Genomic DNA, 10,071 nt, shown 5'->3' on the forward strand with positions numbered 1-10,071 from the left:
AAAATCACTAACCACTTTTTCAAAAATCTTTTTAATTAATTAATTTATTTAGTTTTCAAATTTTATTTTATTTTTAATTTTTGAATACTAACCAATAATTAAAATAAAAACAAAAATATTTTCCTTTTATTTTAATTTAAAATTCGAATTCTCTCTCTCTCTCTCTCATCTCTTTGTATTTATTTATTTATTTATTTACTAACACTTCTCGTCTTCTTATAATTCGAACCCTCTCTCCCTCTCTGTGTTCGAATTCTTCATCTTCTCTCTTCTTCATTCTACTCTTCTATTCTTCTACTCACATAAAGGAATCTCTATACTGTGACATAGAGGACTCCTATTATTTTCTGTTCTCTTCTTTTTCATATGAGCAGGAGCAAGGATAAGGATATCCTTGTTGAAGCTGATCCGGAACCTGAAAGGACTCTAAAGAGGAAGCTAAAAGAAGCTAAGGCACAATCCTCTGGAGAGGACCTGACAGAATTTTTCGAAAAAGAAGAAGAAACGGCCGAACCCAACAACAATGGTGGAGATGCAAGGAAGATGCTTGGTGACTTTATTGCACCCTCTTCTGACTTATGTCGAAGGAGCATCTCAATTCCTACAATTAGAGCAAATAACTTTGATGTTAAGCCTCAATTAGTTTCTCTAATGCAGCAGAATTTCAAGTTTCATGGGCTTCCATTGGAAGATCCTCATCAGTTCTTAGCTGAATTCTTGCGAATCTGCGACACTGTTAAGACTAATAGGGTTAATCCTGAGGTCTACAGACTTATGCTTTTCCCCTTTGCTGTAAGAGACAGAGCTAGGACATGGTTGGACTCACAATGTAACAGCCCAGACCACCCGCTAGCACGATATTGTCTGCTTTGGCACACAAGGCCTCACAGTTTTGCCTTTGACGATAGGGATGATAGCCGAAGCCCCCCACACTCACTCGTCAAAACACGTCATGCTAGGGAGAGGTATCCACACCCTTATAAGGCATGCTTCGTTCCCCTCTCCAACCGATGTGGGCCTTACAATCCACCCCCCTAAGGGAGTCCAGCGCCCTCGCTGGCACATCGATCCGGGTTCTGGCTCTGATACCATCTGTAACAGCCCAGACCACCCGCTAGCACGATATTGTCCGCTTTGGCACACAAGGCCTCACGGTTTTGCCTTTGACGATAGGGATGATAGCCGAAGCCCCCCACACTCACTCGTCAAAACGTGTCATGCTAGGGAGAGGTATCCACACCCTTATAAGGCATGCTTCGTTCCCCTCCCCAACCGATGTGGGACCTTACAAGGGTGTGGATACCTCTCCCTAGCATGACGCGTTTTGACGAGTGAGTGTGGGGGGCTTCGGCTATCATCCCTATCGTCAAAGGTAAAACCGTGAGGCCTTGCGTGCCAAAGCGGACAATATCGTGCTAGCGGGTGGTCTGGGCTGTTACAGAAGTGAGTGTGGGAGGCTTCGGCTATCATCCCTATCGTCAAAGGAAAAACCGTGAGGCCTTGTGTGCCAAAGCGGACAATATCGTGCTAGCGGGTGGTCTGGGCTGTTACACACAACCTAAAGACAGCCTGAACCCTTGGGAAAAGTTGGTCAATGCTTTCTTGGCCAAATTCTTTCCACCTCAAAAGTTGATCAAGCTTAGAGTGGAAGTCCAAACCTTCAGACAGAAGGAAGGTGAATCCCTCTATGAATCTTGGGAAAGATACAAGCAATTGATCAGAAGGTGTCCTTCTGACATGTTTTCAGAATGGAGCATCATATGTATATTCTATGATGGTCTGTCTAAATTATCCAAGATGTCATTGGACCACTGTGCTGGAGGCTCTCTTAATCTGAAGAAGACGCCTGCAGAAGCCCAGGAACTCAATATAGAGACCATAGAGATTTCACTGAACTTATTGTTTCCATTCATGAGCTCTGATGAGTTATCTTCCTCTGAAGAGGATGAAGATATTATAGAAGAGCAAGTTGCTCAATATCTAGGAGCAATCATGAAGCTGAATGCCAAGCTATTTGGTAATGAGACTTGGGAGGATGAACCCCCATTGCTCATCAATGAACTAAATGATCTGGTTCAACTGAAATTACTTCAGAAGAAACAGGATCCTGGAAAGTTTTTAATACCTTGTACCATAGGCACCATAACCTTTGAGAAGGCTTTGTGTGACCTTAGGTCAAGTATAAACCTCATGCCCCTCTCTGTAATGGAGAAACTAGGGATCTTTGAGGTGAAAGCTGCAAGAATCTCACTAGAGATAGCAGACAATTCAAGGAAACAGGCTTATGGACTTGTAGAGGATGTCTTGGTGAAGATTGAAAACCTGTACATCCCTGCTGATTTTATAATCCTAGACACTAGGAAGGAAGATGATGAATCCATCATCCTTGGAAGACCCTTCCTAGCCACAGCAAGAGCTGTGATTGATGTGTGACGAACCGGTTTTCCTACCGGTAAAGAAATTCACAAATATATGATCGCGTTGTAAGTATAGCTTCTAAACCAACAGAAAATCCTTTCGTTCAAACGTTTGGTTGTCACAAGTAACAAACCCCTTTAAAATTGATAACCGAAGTATTTAAACCTCGGGTCGTCCTCTCAAGGAACTGCAGGGAGGTGTTCTTATTATTAGTTATGGTAAACAGTGTTTTTGGGTTTTAAAAGGTTTGAACAAGAAAAATAAACTACAGGAATTAATAAATTAATATCTAATAAAACTCTTGGCAAGGTATGAAAATTCGAAAGCCCTATCCTAGTTATCCTTATTGATGGTGATGAGAATTGGGTTTTAATCCCACTTAGTTAACCTTTACTAAAGCAAGGGAAAGTCAAGTGGACTAATTAGTTAGATCCTCAAGTCCTAGCCAACTCCTAAGAAAGGACTAGAGTTAGGGGAATTCAATTCAATTAGCAAAAATAACAATTAACAACCACGATAAGTTTGATAACTCAAGAGTCTCCAGTTAATCAATTAAAGCCACGAATATAAAAAGCTAAATAAGAATCATAAATCTGAAATACCTCAATTTATATTAAATAAAGAAAATCCTAACATGAATGGTTCATAAGCCAATTTGGCAACATAAGTAATTAAATAAAAGCATTAAAGTATCTAAAAGTAAAAGAGAAATATAAAGTAAAAGGAATATTGAACCTGAGAAGAAGTTGAAATCCTAAATCCTTTAAGAGGAATCCAAATCCTAAAACCTAAGACAGAGGAGAGAACCTCTCCCTCTAAAAACTACATCTAAATTATGAAAAGTGAATAATTGACGATCTCCCCCTGAATGGATGCATTCCCCCACCTTATAACCTATAATCTGTGCTTTCTGGACTTGGATCTGAGCCAAAAAGGGTTTCAGAAATTGCTGGGAGCGTTTTCTGTAATTTCGACACGTGGCGTCTGTCACGCATCTGCGTGGGTCACGCGGTCGCGTCATCTGCGAGTTTTCCTTGTCACGTGTTCGCTTCGGTCACGCGTACGCGTCAATTGCGTTCTACTCAAGGCACGCGTCCGCGTCAGTCACGCGTTCACGTCGCTGCCTTTTCGCACTTGGCACGCGGCCGCGTCGTCCATGCGTTCGCGTCGCTGCCCTTTTCTTCAAAACTCCATTTTTGTGCTTTTCCTTCCATTTTTATATGTTTCCTTTCTATCCTCTAAGCCATTCCTGCTTTGGGAGATCTGAAAACACTTGACACACAAGTCACGGCATCGAGTGGCAATAAAGGGCAATTAAAATTAATATTTTTAAAGCATAGGAAAAATGTTTTTCACATATATCACATAATAAGGAAGGGAAAGTAAATCCATGCAATTTACATGAATAAGTGGGTGAAGGATTGAATAAATCACTTAAATTGAGCACAAAATACATAATAAAATATGGGTTTATCAATGTGTACAGAGGAGAGCTAGTCTTTCAATTGAATGAGGACTACCTTGTGTTTAAGGCTCAAGGATCTTCTTCTGTAACTATGGAGAGGAAGCATGAAAAGCTTCTCTCAATACATAGTCAAACAGAGCCCCCACACTCAGCTTCTAAGTTTAGTGTTGGGAGGCCATCATCAAGCTCTGAGTATCTGTGAGGCTCTCTAAGGGCTCACTGTCAAGCTATTGACAGTAAAGAAGCGCTTGTTGGGAGGCAACCCAATTTTATTTAATTATATTTATTTGTTTTCCATTGTTATTTTATGTTTTCTTTAGGTTGATGATCATGTAAAGTCATAAAAACAACTGCAAAATTAAAGCAAAATTAAAAACAGCATGAAAAATAGCACACCCTAGAGGACAGGCTTACTGTCGTTTAAACGCCAATAAGGAGAGCAGAATGGGCGTTTAACACCCAGCCTGGCAGCATTCTGGGCGTTAAACGCCAGAATGGGCAGCACTCTGGGCATTTAATGCTAGAAAGGGCTGTCTAGCGTCTGGTTGGCATTAAACGCCAGAAATGGGCATCTAGCTGTCGTTTAACACCAGAATTTGGTAGCAGAGTGGTGTTTAACGCCAGGAAAGGTAGCAGAGCTGGCGTTAAACGCCAGAATCGGCACAAAGTGGGCATTTGAATGCCAAAATAGTACAGAGACTCAAATTTCTTGACACCTCAGGAACTGTGGACCCCACAGGATCCCCACCTATCCCACCTCTTCTTCTCTCCTCTTCACACCTTTCCATAACACTCTTCTCCAAATACTATTGACCAATCCCATCAAAACCTCTTCCCCAAATACCCTTCACCTATCAAATCTTACCCTCTTCTCCATAATCTCTTCAACACTCACATCCATCCATCATAAAACCCCACCTGCCTCACCATTCAAATTCAAACCATTTCCCTCCAAAATCCACCCACACATAGCCGAATACCCTCCCTCCTTTACCCTAAAAATACCCCTCCTTACCACCTTCAATTTCACACATCATACACAATACACCCCCCAAGGCCGAACCCTCTCCTCACCTCCATCTCCTTCGTTTCTTCTTCTTCTACTCCTTTCTTTCTTCTTTTGCTCGAGGACGAGCAACCATTCTAAGTTTGGTGTGGGAAAAGCTAAAGCTTTTTATTTTTCCATAACCATAAATGGCACCTAAGGCCGGAGAAACCTCTAGAAAGAGGAAAGGGAAGACAATTGCTTCCACCTCCGAGTTATGGGAGATGAAGAGATTCATCTCAAAGGTCCATTAAGACCACTTCTATGAAGTGGTGGCCAAGAAAAAGGTGATCCCTGATGTCCCCTTCAAGCTCAAAAAGAGTGAATATCCGAAGATCCGACATGAAGTTCGAAGAAGAGGTTGGGAAATTCTCACCAACCCCATTCAACAAGTCGGGATCTTAATAGTTCAAGAGTTCTATGCCAATGCATGGATCACTAAGAACCTTGACCAAAGTGTGAACCCGAACCCAAAGAATTGGCTCACAATGGTTCGGGGGAATTACTTGGATTTTAGTCCGGAAAATATGAGGTTAGCATTCAACTTGCCAATGATGCAAGGAGATCCTCACCCTTTTACTAGAAGTGTCAACTTTGATCAAAAGTTGGACCAAGTCCTTAGGGACATTTGTGTGGAAGGAGCTCAATGGAAGAGAGATTCAAGAGGCAAGTCGGTTCAATTAAGAAGGCTTGACCTCAAACCCGTGGCTAGGGGATGGTTGGAGTTCATCCAACACTCAATCATTCCCACTAGCAACCGGTCTGAAGTTACTATAGACCGGGCTATTATGATCCATAGCATCATGATTGGAGAGGAAGTAGAAGTTCATGAGGTTATATCCTTAGAACTTTACAAGGTGGCGGGCAAGTCTTCTACTTTGGCAAGGTTTGTGATGCCAGGGCATCTTGGCCAGTTTCACTGACCTTTTCTTTACTGTTTTTAGGTTAATTTCATGCATTTCTTTAGGAAATAAGCTAGTTTTGGGTAAATATTCACTTATGCCTTGACTCAAGCATACATTGTGCATTTTACATAATTTCATGAGGATTTTGCATAAGTTTAGTGACAAATATTATGTTGCATTACTCATGACTTGGACTAGAGCTTTGATGCACTTTATTGCTTGATTTCAGGACCAAAAAGGAAGCAAGAAAAGGGGAGGTAACTTGCAAGATTAATGAGAAAAGTGATTGCCAATAACATGCTCAAAAATCCATCAATGTCCACGTTAGAGAGTCACGTTAACTAAGTTAACGTGAACTCTAACGTGGAGAAGAGAAGTTGAGCCAACGTTAGTGACACTTAACATTGTCACTAACGTTGGCAATTACTCATAAGTGGCCACGTTAGAAGCCACGTTAACCTAGTTAACGTGGCCTCTAACGTTAAGGTGGGAAGAGAGGCCAACGTTAGTGACAATCAACATTGTCACTAACGTTGGCCTATAGTGCAAAGTACCACGTTAACTCCCACGTTAACTTGGTTAACGTGGGAACTAACGTAAAGGATGAAGAGTTGTCGACAACGTTAGTGACACTCAACATTGTCACTAACGTTGAAGCAACAACACAACCCCCAAGAGTCACGTTAACCTCGACGTTAACTTAGTTAACGTGGAAGCTAACGATGAGGAATGAAGGATGAGCCAACGTTAGTGACACTCAACAATTTCACTAACGTTGGGATGGCTAAAGATGGCCACGTTAACCTAGTTAACGTGGACTCTAACGTGAGACCCAGGGGCACATTGGAACGTTAGTGACAATGTTGAGTGTCACTAACGTTCTCGAAGGTTGGCAAGGACCACGTTAGAAGCCACGTTAACCTAATTAACGTGGGCTTTAACGTGAAACAAGAAGGGGCACACTGGAACGTTAGTGACAATGTTGAGTGTCACTAACGTTCTCGAAGGATTAACAAGGCAACGTTAAAAGGCAAGTTAACCTAGTTAACGTGGGTTTTAACGTAAGGAAAAGGGGTGCATTGGAACGTTAGTGACAATGTTAAGTGTCACTAACGTTCTCGAACTTATATTCTCACTAAATATTAACACCCATAACGTTCTGAGCTGAAGTCTCTGCCCACTTAGCACTTTCTCTCTGCAAGTAAAGCCAAGCCCAAATGAAGAAAAGAACTGCTTCAAACTCAAGATCCAAAGGCCCAAGACTTGAAGAGTAAACTAGAAGCTGAGAAGAGTAGTATATATAGGAGTAGCTTTGAATTGTAAAGAAGTTCTGGAAGCTGGGAAAAAGGGGAAATACTCTCTGTATTTTACTTTCTTTGCAATTTCTAGTTTTATGATGTATTCTCCATCTTTGTTTTCATTTTCAAGAGCTATGAACAACTAAACCCCTTTCATTGGGTTAGGGAGCTCTGTTGTAATTTGATGGATCAATACTAATTTTTATTATTCTTCTTCTATCTTTCCTCTTGATTTTACTTGAAAGCTTTCGATCTTCATCCCATTGAGTAGTTATCTTGGAAGAGAAGCTACTCAAACTTGGATCTCTTTTGAACCTTGAAAGAGGAATGAAGAGATCAAGCTAGAAATGCTTTCTCATGCTGGACCAAATTGGGTTTGGATGGGTATGTGACTATAACCCTCTCAATACTTGGTTTGGGAAATGCATGTGGTATAATCAGTGACCATACTTCATCTCTTCTCATGAGCAATTGACCAAGGAATTGGCTATTGATCAAGATTTGAGAGATTGAATTGCAAGAAATTGTAATTCAATCACTTAAGATTGCCAAGGAGATCAATGAGTGCATTGATTGAGGAAGAGATGAAAATGAACTTGATCCGGAGAATTGCAACATCTCCTAAGCCCAATGAACTCCCCATCTCTGATCTTACCCATTCTCTTTAATTTCTGTCATTTACTTTTATGAGCAAATCCCCCATTCCCATTTACAATTCTACAATTTATTTTTAGTCATTTACTTCCAATCCTTTAATTCTAGCATTTACTTTTCTGTTATTTACATTCCCACCATTTTAATTTTTGCAACTCTCAACCCAAATTCTAGATTCGCTCAACTAGAACATTCTTCTAATTAAAGTTGCTTGATCAATCAATCCCTGTGGGATTCGACCTCACTCTACTGTGAGTTTTTACTTGACGACAACTTTGGTACACTTGCCGAAGGGAGATTTGTTGAGAGACAAGTTTTCTGTGCATCAAGTTTATGTTGCCGTTGCCGGGGATTGATTGTGCATCAACAATGATTAAATTGGAAGATCACTAGATTGAGCATTTTTATTTTGTGAATTTCATTTTTCTGCTTGAATGATTTACTTTTTGTTTTAGTTAACCTTCTTCCCTTCTCCCTCTACTCGTTTGTTTTTCTTTGTTATTTTCAATTCTGTTTGCTAACCCACTAACTGTTTGATATATTGCACCACCCATAACTAACAGTAATTCTGACACAAATACTGTCTGTACCTATTTTCTTTACTTGTACTTGTTGGTTGTATGACAGGGAGAAGAAGCGGGGCTTCAACTTCCTTTGATTCTGAACCTGAGAGAACCTTCCTTAGACTAAGGAGGGAAGCAAAAGAAAAACGTGTAGTTGGTGCTGAAGAAGAGGAGGAACACTTTGAAGAATACTTTGAACCTAACATGGAAGAAAACATGGAAAATCATCATGAAGAAGAGACTCACAACCATGGCAGAGGAGGTGGAGCAAATCATGCTGGGGAGGATAGGAGAGTTTTGGGCTCTTACATCAATCCAAACCCAGGCAACTGTGGAAGTAGCATCCAAAAGCCAACAATCCATGCCAACAACTTTGAACTTAAACCACAGCTCATCACCCTTGTTCAGAACAACTGTTCGTTTGGAGGAAGTGTTCAAGAAGACCCCAATTAACATTTAACCACCTTCCTGAGAATATGTGACACAGTGAAGTCTAATGGTGTTCATCCTGACGCCTATAGACTGCTCTTATTTCCCTTCTCGCTCAGAGACAAGGTAGCCAAGTGGCTGGAATCCTTCCCAAGGGAGAGCTTGACAACTTGGGAAGATGTGGTGAATAAACTCTTAGCAAGATTCTACCCTCCTCAACGAATCAATAGGCTGAGAGCTGAGGTTCAAACTTTCAGGCAACAAGATGGTGAGACTCTATATGAAGCATGGGAGAGGTTCAAGGACTTAACAAGGAGGTGCCCACCTGACATGTTCAATGAATGGGTGCAGCTGCACATTTTTTATGAAGGGCTCTCTTATGAGTCAAAAAAGGCCGTAGACCATTCATCTGGAGGATCCTTGAACAAGAAAAAGACCATTGAGGAAGCCATAGATGTTATTAAAATAGTAGCAGAAAATGACTACTTCTATGCTTCTGAAAGAGGGAACACAAGAGGAGTGATGGAGCTAAACAATGTAGATGCTCTGTTGGCCCAAAACAAGCTCATTACCTAGCAGCTGGCTGACCTCACCAAGAAGATGGAGAGGAACCAAGTAGCAGCAATCTCCACTTCATCAACAACACAAGAAGGAGTGAATGAAGAAGCAGAGGGGAGTCAGGAGCAAGCCAATTACATTGGGAATTCACCAAGGAAAAACTATGATCCATACTCCAAGACTTACAACCCTGGATGGAGAAACCACCCAAACTTTGGGTGGGGAAGTGAGCAAGATCAAAATCAATTCACCCAGAGGACATCTCAACACCCCCACAACAACACTTCTCCACATACTTATCAAAACCAAAACAGCACGACTGCTCCGAATCACTCATCAATTGATGATAAGCTCTCTAAAATTGAAGCCTTCATCGAAGGAATATGCAGAGACATTCAAGACAGTAAAGCATTCAGAGAGGAAGTACAGTCAAACATGCAGAATCAAAATGCTGCCATCACAAAACTAGAAACACAAATCAGCTATCTGTTTAAGCAGCTCCCTAACCACAATTTTTGCTATGATGCCCATTCAAGCAAAAGGGAGGAGTGTCAAGCTATCACACTTAGGAGTGGGAAGGAACTGAAGGAACTTCCCCAAAAACCTCAAGAAGAAAGCTCAAATGAAAAGGGAGAAGAGCAAGATGGAATGCAACCCCACACGCCAAGTCTGCAGAAAGAAAAAAAGATACCCCAACTGAACATCTCAAGAGCTCCATACCCCCAGCTATTGAAGA

At 41.2% G+C, this 10,071-nt stretch overlaps 1 non-coding gene across 1 annotated transcript; it reads right to left on the reverse strand.

Moving 5' to 3' along the window:
* Positions 1–9,005: 9,005 nt before the first annotated feature.
* On the reverse strand, positions 9,006–9,109 carry LOC148576521 (small nucleolar RNA R71). Its single transcript, XR_015903488.1, has one exon. It is a non-coding gene; the product is annotated as a small nucleolar RNA R71 (small nucleolar RNA).
* Between the last annotated feature and the right edge of the window lie 962 nt (positions 9,110–10,071).

The sequence above is a fragment of the Arachis ipaensis genome, chromosome B1, assembly GCF_059453495.1.
Source record: "Arachis ipaensis isolate K30076 ecotype BB chromosome B1, ASM5945349v1, whole genome shotgun sequence".
In the NCBI taxonomy this organism is placed as follows: domain Eukaryota; kingdom Viridiplantae; phylum Streptophyta; class Magnoliopsida; order Fabales; family Fabaceae; genus Arachis; species Arachis ipaensis.